At 40.9% G+C, this 10,167-nt stretch overlaps 1 protein-coding gene across 1 annotated transcript in view; it reads left to right on the top strand.

Annotated features, from left to right (window-relative positions):
* The first annotated feature begins 930 nt into the window (after positions 1 to 930).
* Grm3 (glutamate receptor, metabotropic 3) overlaps positions 931 to 10,167 on the top strand; it is a 240,117-nt gene continuing 230,880 nt past the window's right edge. The window contains exon 1 of the mRNA NM_181850.2: positions 931 to 1,153. The gene's annotated coding sequence lies outside the window, so the exon portion shown is untranslated. The remainder of the gene's footprint in view (positions 1,154 to 10,167) is intronic.

The raw sequence follows: 10,167 nt of genomic DNA, 5'->3' as shown, positions 1-10,167 counted from the left end.
GAGAATGCGAAAAAGCAGCAGCCCAGCATTCTTGAAGGGGCGTGGCTTCTCTCAAGGGGCTATCCAATCGAATTCCTTCAGAGGGAGCTATCCCGAGAAGATTGATGAGCGTTGCTAGGAAACAGGAGCGTCTCCCTCCCTGCTGACCCAGAGATTGTGCTGCACAAGCCTCCCCAGGGGTTCGCAATGTGCAGTTGAACCGCGTGTGGGGCAAAGCTGCGTATCGGCCTCCTGGGTTCACTCGCTCACACTGCTCCCTCTTTCGCCGTCTCCTCCAAGAGTAGTCAGCCTTTTACATAGGGACCACAGGAGAGTTCTTACTAGGAATGACTGTAGGTCCCTGCCCACCCGCGTGCCGTGAGCCTTAGCAGAGCTTCAAAGTTGGAGCCACCTCCCACTCTACCTCCCCACGCCCCTTCACGCCACTGCTCCGAAATTCACCAACCTTTGTATGCATTGCCTAAGGACTGCAAACCTTGGGGCAGAGAAGCTCTCAACCCCGCCAGGCTTTCTGTATTGTAACCTTTGGGTCTAGGTACAGTAGCTCACTGAAGACTCTGCAGCTACACCCCTATAAACGGAGGGAAGAAGGGGGAAGGGAAAGGAGGAGAAAGGAAAGGAGAAGAATGAGGAGGAGAGGATGTCAGAAGGTCCGTGCCTCTCTGCCTGAGTCCCAGTTAGATGCGACTGTTTCTGCCTGGCCAAGGTGAAGGAAAGTTGCTTGTGAGCCCAGGAAGTGGGTTTGGCTGCAAAGAGGAGGAGGGCGCCTGGGCTCTAAAGCTCCCCTCCCTTCTGCTGAAGACCACTGGGTCCCCTTCTTCCCAACCTCCTCCTGCTCTTCTCCTCTAGCCCTCCCTTTTCCCACTCCTCCTTGACTCGGAGGCCTGGATGCTGGGCCACCGGGCAGTGGTCCAGCGCGCAGCCGGGCGGGGGCGGGGGCAGGGGGCACTGTGACAGGAAGCTTCGCGCACAAGTTGGCCATTTCAGGGGCAAAATAAGTTCTCCCTTGGATTTAGAAAGGACAAAGGCAGCAAGCTCCCTCTTTTGTGTCGGATGAAGAGGACCAACCATGAGCCAGAGCTTGGGTGCAGGCTCACCGCTGCCGCTACCACCGCGGTCAGCTTCAGTTCCTGCCAGGAGTTGACCGTGCGAGGTAAGCAGCCCAGAAGGGGACCTGCCCCTCTGGAGGGTGCCCAGCCAGGGCGCAGGAGCTCGGGTGCCGCGTGGGGCAGGCAAAGCGAGGAAAGTTGAGGCAGAGCACGGACCAGTCCCTACATATCTATCTGCCAGGGGGTGGAAAACGTGGGTCATAGGAGCAATGTGGGTGTGAGTGAGAGAGTGAGTTTGTGTGTGCGCGCGCTACTGTCCCTTCAAGAAGGGGCCAATTTCAGAGCATAGATCTGCAGCCAGAGAAGGAGAGGTAGAGGGACTAATTAGAGAGACAGGTCTCATTCTCCAACCGCCTCCATCCAGCTTTGCGCTTGGGGGTTTTATAAGGCTTTGTGCACAGGAACCCTGTGATGTGTGGCTCACACACTGGTAGCTGCATGTGGGTGTGGAGGTTGTCAGGCAGGAGGATAGCGGTCAGCAGGACCCCCTGGTGCTGCCAGGATAAGCTCCGCAGCCAGGGGCAGACAGAGGTTCACCCACCAGCAAACGTGCTTGGAAATTAGCCCTAACTCGCTGCCCTTTGCTCTTTTTGACTTGAGCCAAAAAAGAAATTCAAGAACCAGACTCAAAGCATATCTACCCATTGATCCTGTTCCATTTTCTTATCTGGCAGTGAGATAACTCGGAGAGGGCGGGAGATCCGTGGTCCAAAAATAGACTAGGTTATATAGCCAATAAGCTGATTCTTTCGGAATTTCACTTGGATTTCCTTCTAGTTCCTCTATGAGGTAAGAAACATTTAAGGGTCTCTTAAAGGTATAATACATTCAGAGAGCTGGTTTAAGGGAGTGAACAGATGCTTTCAAAATATCTTAGAGTGCTGCAAATTCTGAAGACAAAACTCCACCTCTCTCAAAATGTATGGTCACCAATTCAACTAATTTACTTATAAAATAGTTCTACTCCTGTTTGAACAGTAATAGGTATGTTATAGATACATTGAATATATACATGCCCAATGTAATCACACAGTAGTACAAAGCAAGTTATGATTTTTATGAGTTTTAGTGTTAAGCACCTCAGCAGTTGGTTGCTTAAATTTCTTTGTTCCTGGCCCCCAGGACTGCTTGTTTAGCAACTTTGTTGGGGTTAGAGGTGGGGTTAACATCCATCCCTTTGGAAATATTCATTTAACTGTCTTCATATCTAAATTGGCTTTGATTTATCTGATCGCAGTTTGAGGTTGCTACTTGAACTCTGTTGTATATATAAATATTGGGTATCAGCATTAACCAAAATATCCAGATTCCCATTAGACTAGATGCCTGTGAATAACAATCCTACCAAAGATGTTGAGGGAACTCTGATTAGCTGTTAGTATTCTGCACTGCTATTTGTCTTTTCCCCCCTAAAATCAGCCCAATATAATTTGAGAATCTGAAAGTTAAAGTGTAGCAAACCTTAATAAAGTAGCATTTTTCACTTTGCAATAGCAGTGACTTACAGTTACAAGGGTTTCCCACACCTGTAGGTTTGGGTTGTCCACACCTTTGGGTTCTGGCTGCCCACAGAGATATGTTGAGTGGACTGGACATGCCTTGGGCTCTCCTGAGTTACAGTGGACATGCCATGGGCTCTCCTGAGTTACATGCTAAGTGATACTTTTGGTGCTTATGATACAAAATAGCACAGGAAAAAATTCTGAAATGTATTCTAGCACACATGAAACAAAGAAAACTGTATCTGCATTCCTGGGACTAAAACAATATGAGAAGAAAACTTTGTATTCTTAAATCCAACCCCACTCACACTCCAAAATGGTGAAAACATGTACTTCTGTGCACTATATCTTTTTTATAAAATGTGAAGCTTAATATATTAAAAAGAAAAAGTTTCTCAGTGCACAAAGGAAAAGGCTGCTTCACTACTTAACGTGCATAGGGCTTCTCAGTTACATGTCATCAGTAATCAAGAAAACATGTTTGGATGATGGTTGTATCTTCAAAGTGACAGTATGTGTATGTGGAGGAAATGTGAATCTTATTACTTATTTCAAGATTGCCTAACATTAGCAACACTTCTGTTATTTCATGCCATTGGAATTAAACTGGTTAAGTTGAAATGCAAAGATAGCACCAAAATGACTGATCTTTTTTTCTAAGTTATAACTAATATCTGTGTTGAATGAAAGATCCAGACCATCCAAAGGTCATCTGTTTCTCTTCTCTGCCTCATGACAGGTAATCAATCAGAAACACAGTTAGTCTTGGATTATCCAGTTTTGTAAGATACATAGCAATAATAGCATACAACTTTCTCAGGAATATGCTCATCTTTTTGAGCTTGAAATTCATTTTCAAATTAGTGATCCCTACTTCATGTCCATTCTTGTAAACATAAATCACAAAATGAGCCCTGGCTCTTTGCAGGGTTTGGCGAGTACCTAGCAAGGTGTGGCCTATCAGCCTAAGAATGAAGTATTTTGATTTGTTTTCTGTACTCAACATTATCTCAAGAACCCACTCAAAAAGGGGAAAAATATCTCATTTTTTGATTAAAAAGAGGAGGGAACTTCTTCAGTATAGAATACGGCCAGAGGTGCAGGGTGATAGTCTTCTTCTTCAGACCAGTTCCTCAAGGGTCTGCTGTTCACACACAGTGCTCTCTCTTTGCTGTTTTATGCTGAGTTGATTGTTCATTCTTTGGAAACTGTGCTAAATGTATCCAATCTACATTAGACAGATTTGCTGAAATTGCTTTCAAGAAGCAGAGTAAAATGAGAAAAGATTATTTATCCAGCCTAAGCACACAAAATGAGTACAATCATAGTAACAACGGAGACCACACAAACCATTAGTCATCCTCCTCCTGCCATCTCTGATGCTGCCTGGGTCCCTACAGCATTACTGTATTTTGGAGTGCATTAGTCCAGTGTATTTCTTAACAGGTCATGTGATGACTTCTTCCAGAGTTTTTGAAAAACTATTATGTAGTGTAATGGTTCTCTCTATTAAGAATTTTTTAATTCAGCTTATTTCATGACTCTAATTTATCTTATTGCTAACTCCTTATCATTTACTCCTCTGGGCTATTCCATCCTCTTGTATGATTTAAGATCCTCATCCAACATTTATACAGGTCATGTAAAATACATAATAACACAAGAAAACACGTGGGTGCCAGTTCTATATCCACCTCTTGCCTCAACAGTATATGTTTTAGGACATTTATGTGTTTGTGTGTGGCTATACGTCCTAATAATTTATCTGGTTCATGTAAGAGATGGGAAATTGTCTTCCTTGACATTAGTGGCCTATGTGACTATCCAGAAGATACTTTCTATGCAATGTTCTGGGTGGCTGCACATTTATGAGATATTTTCATTGCAAATTTGTTGCCAATAGAGCCCTGTCACCACCCACACTACAAGGGACTTTTGTGACATGCTGGTCTGATGCTCCAATGAGCCCCAAAAGCTGTTGTCATGTAAATCCCACTGCTGACATGAAAGTGATTTCCTTAATTAATAGAATGTGCTAAGAATGTAAAAGTGTAAGTTAGTTAGCTGTGTGTAAACATGGAGCAGTAGTTTTGTGAGAGTTTTCAGTGGCCACTTCATACTGATACAAACTGAAAAAGCCAGAATTAAGAACACATTATTCAATGTTCTGTATCATGAAAAGTAAGCTCCCATCATGCATATACCAACACAAAATATATTTAGGCTTATATGGAAGAACCATATGTGAAGGTTACTTTTAAAATAAGAAGCCTGAAATAACCACAAGGGGGAAAAGCAGGCTTTTATTTTGTTCACTTAAAATCTGGCTGCAACACAACCATGTGTAGGCTTCCTTAAGATTCTTTAGCAAATATCTTGGTAGCCTCAGTCTCCCACTCAATTGTTTCTCCCTATGCCAGGCACTGAAATGCAAGCTTTTACTAGACAGTCTAGGAGCAAATGACTAGGAACTACCTTCCAAGGTACACTTGGCAAATCTAGAAAGAGCCAAAAGCAGGTGCTCAGCTGTCTTTATACCTTGTTGGGCATTAGACTATTCACAAAAAACATCTGTGTGGATTTAGGAAACTAAAGGGAGAGGGGCCATTACAAAACTAACTGTTTTTATGGGAATTGAGTTGGGCTGCATGGAGCAAACAAATGTTAAGTCAGTCTTCTCCCATCTGAGGTCCTAAAGTGTTTTTATAGTGCATTCATCACACAGTGCTGAGTATCCTCAGAATGATTTTCCTTAGAAACAAAGGGAAAATCAATTTTCTTGGTAGAGGAAAAGTAGGCCATTAATATATTTGCGATTTCACCTTGGAACCAGAGAAGCATTCTAAGAAGTGATGCTCTACATAGACTCTCTCTTCCTATCAGATTAGCAGTCCTGCTTCAGAACTTGAAAAGTACACACAGTACTTTAAAACACACACACAGATCCACTTAGAAAAAATCCATATAAAGTCTATACAAACTCTACACCAAGATATCATGTTTCAGAACAAAGCCACATATGTAGATGATAGCTCCACAGAAAGCATAAGAGGTTCTCCGGTTTAGTTTGTTAGAGTGCACTTTTATTTTCTAGTCAGAGTGCACTGCTCTTTCTACCAAAAATCACTTGGACAAACATAGACACTAATCAAACATATAGCAATTTTCAAAATCTAGATGTGCAGTTTTCAAAAACTTACAGCCAATACATAACAACATAGACATTCTAACACGATAACAATTTCGAGACCAGTGTTGAGTTTTACAGGATGTGGAGTCATTTCTGTTGAAGCTCTCAAGAAAAACAATAAAACCAGAAAAGTCAGCTCTTAGCAAAACAACTGATGGGAAGATATTTATTAGCTCCCGAACAAAATAAGATTTGGGGTATATAGTGAGGACACAGAGTGACAAAATACATCCAGAAACTTTGCAAGCATATGAAAAGTTAAAACTATTCAAAAAAATTTAATTTGTAATTCTCCATTAGAAAACACTACAGAGCTAAGAAGATAATTGGTCCATAAAATCACTTGCTGCTTAAGCATGAGGACCTGAGTTCCACTCCCAGGACTCACATAGCAGCAGACATGACAGCGTGCACCTGTTATCCCAAGCTGAGAAGGGCGAGGTAGGATGATCCCTTGCACTTACTGACCAGTCAGTGTTAGCAAGTAAGTGTTCAGTGACAGCCTGTTTCAAAAAAAATAAGGCTGAAAAAACTTAAGGAAGGCCAGACAGAGATCTCTGGCCTTTATACATGTATGCATGTACACACACACACACAGAAAGAAAGAAAGAGAGAGAGAGAGAAATTCACACCAGCATGTACATGTGCACACATAGTCACAATCACACATGCATACAAGCACACAGAGAAAAAGTAAAAAGGAGTTATCAAAATTATCATGCAAGCTAAAAACTGGCCTCCTTTATTTAACATGTTCATTTGGATATAAGACATGCCTGTGCACAGACATTCTTTGTCTCTCTGTCTTGGCATCTTTCTCTCTCTGTCTCTCTGTCTCTGTCTTGACCTCTCTCATACACACACACACACACACACACACACACACACACACACACACATACACACAGGCTCTATAGAAGTACTGTGCTAGATTCTGTAGAAAGACAAAACTACTGATATGTTCTAATAGTAGATCATTATTAACCAGTTGTCCTGTGGCTATAACATAGCAAGGACCATCTGCTTTATTGTTACAAGAATTCAATGAGTCAGGAGCACACTTGTGAGCCCATTTGACAAAAGAAGTGATGATCCAGTCACTTGCCTAAGAGCAAGTACTAAACAAAAATCAAAACTTATTTTTAACCCCAAGGCAAACTTTGTCAATTATAATGAAAACTCTATAGCCACTCAGTTTAATGTTTTCTTGCCATGTTTGCTTTCATTCAACAAATCTTTCTTGAGATTCAAATGAAGGGGCATGTTTCCCAAGAACAAAAAACAAAGAGCAATGAGTGGGACCCAGAAAAGGCCCTACAGGCCAAAACATCATCTACCCTTAAACAGAACCCTTCCTAAAAACAAGGAAATATCGTGGAAGAAATAGTCTGAAACATTATTTATAATTAAATATGTCTAAAGAAAATCAGAGAATAAGAACATTATAGAAAGATGATAAATTTGTTAACAACCTGAGAAATAAATAGAAGCTCTGAAAATGTGAAAGAAATAAATTTTCTGGAGCTGACTTCAAAGAACATCACAATCTCTCAAAAATAAATACAGTCACAAGAATACAGACTCTGAAGGAACAGCTTTTTTTTGCTTGGTAAGTCTAAATGTTCCTGTGTCTCTTCTCTTACAATTTAATTATTTCCCACTAGGTAAACAAGCTGAAAAAGGTTCTGTAGACTAGTAAAACTTTGAAATGTCTCTGCCCAGCTGGAATAGTAACTTTGTCTTTATGTAGTCTCAGTATTTTTATATACTGGAGCATTTGTCCATAATATATCCAGCAGCCTGCAACTAAAAAGGCATAGAGATTCTCACTTTTAAACACACTAAGAATAAGAGAAATACTGTGGCCTGCTCAGTCTGTAGGACTGCCATATAAAAGCTCCCATCTCAGATTCTGTGACCTGGGTGCTTTCTCATAGACAAGTTGTCTTGTTTTCATAAGCTTATACCTGTTGTCACAGTGCTCAAGACCCGAAGTATGAGATAAGTCTTATTCAAAGATCTTTCTCCAAATGTGAATTGTGTTACAATGTTCTTGTAAACTTGAAAGAAAATAATAGAAATCCCAGATCTGTCCCTCCATCTGGTGGGAGCTGTTTCCTTCGATTGTTAATAATACATAGCAGATAGATTATTAGCAATATTTTCTATTTTACTTAGCAGTTTCAATACGCCATGTGTTAGTGAATACAACATAGTAGAAACTGCTTTCAAAAAATATGCCAAAATGCATGCCAATTTGAGAGATGGCAGTACAAGGTCAGAAACAGTTGGAATTGTATCTGCCTCAAGGAGAAAATGAGATCTGAGGAATATAATTACCTGTTTCTATTTTCAAACATCTTTTTTTTTTCTGAAAAAGCAGAGACCCTCCATTTGCTGATTCCTTAATTCCAGTGATTTCTGTCAAGCCCAGGGACTGTGATGGGCACCCCATACCTCACTTCAACACTGACAAACAGTCATAATGTAAGACTCAGACACATTTATCTAATGACCAAGGCCTGCCCTTTGGGAAAATATATTTGAGAAATATTTATAGCCCTACTTTTTCAAACTATCTCTTCTGACATCTGCCTTGGTTCATGAAACTCTCAGAATTTACTAATTTGAGATGAGGTAGATCATCACTTGAACAAATGAATCCTCTTGGAGAAAAAGGTTAAGTGACATACAGCACTCCCCCTTCCCCTGTTTCTTCTAAGATCTTAACTTATGACCTTGCTGTGTGGTGTGGAGAGAAAACCTTGGTCACCTCAGATGGAAGAGGTTGGAATGTTTCAGGAGGAGGAGAGAGAATGCCAGCCCCAGTTTCTGCCTGTTACATAGACAATCACCTCTGACACACACAGCACGTAGCAGACCACAAAAGCCAACATCAGAATCTCTTTAAAATGAAGGTTATTGGCTAGACGTAGCCTAGAGTAGTGAGAACAAATGCTGTTGGAACTAGAAGTAAAGAAGCTACATATTGACTAAGCTTCAGATAATTCACGAGAAAAAATGCAAATTTGGAAAACATTTCTCAATTCCACTGCTCAGGAGACTATAACAAAATACTATAGTGGCAAACAATTCTGGACATTGAGGTATCTAAGGTCAAGTTAGCAGCAGATTTGGTGAATACCTTCTTTTCAATCTACACACCAATCTACACACGAGATGGTGAGAGAGAGAACTCCATCACCTGTGCTTACTAGAACACTTGTCCTGTCAACAAGAAACCTGGTATTGTACAGACTTCATCAAATATATCTCCCAAGGACTTCATCTGTAGATACTAACATTTTGGAGGTACTCAAATAATCAGTACAAATCAATTTACCATGGACTGATGGTCCTACAGAGAACATTCTGTGAACTGCTTGTACCAAATTATTTACCATATCCTTCCACTATAATTGGATTAACCAGTTGTCTGAACTCCACAGCTGAGTATTAATTAATTAACCTCAACTAATAAAGCAGTTTCTATGAGTTATATGAGCAGGCTGACTTTCTAGAAGTCTACTTTCATTGCAAAGGTATTTATTCTGTTAGCTGTATTAAATTCCTATAAAATAAATAAACACAAGGTATCATCTATTTTATAGCCTTCATATTAGAAAACGTCTCCCTTTATTTGCTCTGCAATTTTTACTATAATATTGAGTGAATTTCTTTTAAAAAGCTGCTGACACTTTAAATTAATTAATTAGCAAAAACATCATTTCTGTTTTTTGAAGATCAGAAACCTGATTTGTTTATATCCTCTTCAGACTGAAGTTGTCTTTATGGCTATATTTTTATAATCTAAAGGGCATGAGAAAGCATTGTTCTGTCCCAATTCTCCACTTCCCTCAAGATTTGCAGGGCAACAGGAGTCGGGTGAACTCCATTTGGCAACTTCCATTTTCCACGCAGCTTCTACTGTGTTCAAGTGAATGGTTGCTTAGCTGAGGTTGGCAGACCTCACAAAGATAGTTTCCTAAGCAGGGCTCAGAATCACATGGGAAAAACACTGAAGAGAGAATGGTGGATGGGCAGCAGTGGGTGCGGGGGGGCTCAGACTGGGCCTCCAGGTTCTGTTCCCAGGAAGTCTTCCCAACTTTGCCTTCAGTCAAATTCACAACGGAAAGAGAAGTAAATCCCAGAACCCACGCTTTCAGACATTTTTAAAGTCCAAGAATCTCACACATCACAAGGTTTACCTGTAAAAAGTCACACTGAGGCTCCCGCAGAGCCTGGCTTTTTTGACCTTTTGTTGGTCACAGAGCCACTTGGTGGAGGTGATTCTACAGGAATTTCCCTATATACCAGGCTTTATGTATCTAAAGCCAAAAACTATCACCACCCCAAACCATTTCTT

The sequence above is a fragment of the Mus musculus genome, chromosome 5 (assembly GCF_000001635.26).
Source record: "Mus musculus strain C57BL/6J chromosome 5, GRCm38.p6 C57BL/6J".
Classification (NCBI taxonomy): Eukaryota; Metazoa; Chordata; class Mammalia; order Rodentia; family Muridae; genus Mus; species Mus musculus.
Note: the sequence above shows the minus strand (reverse complement) of the source record. Positions and strands in the feature narration are given on the sequence as shown.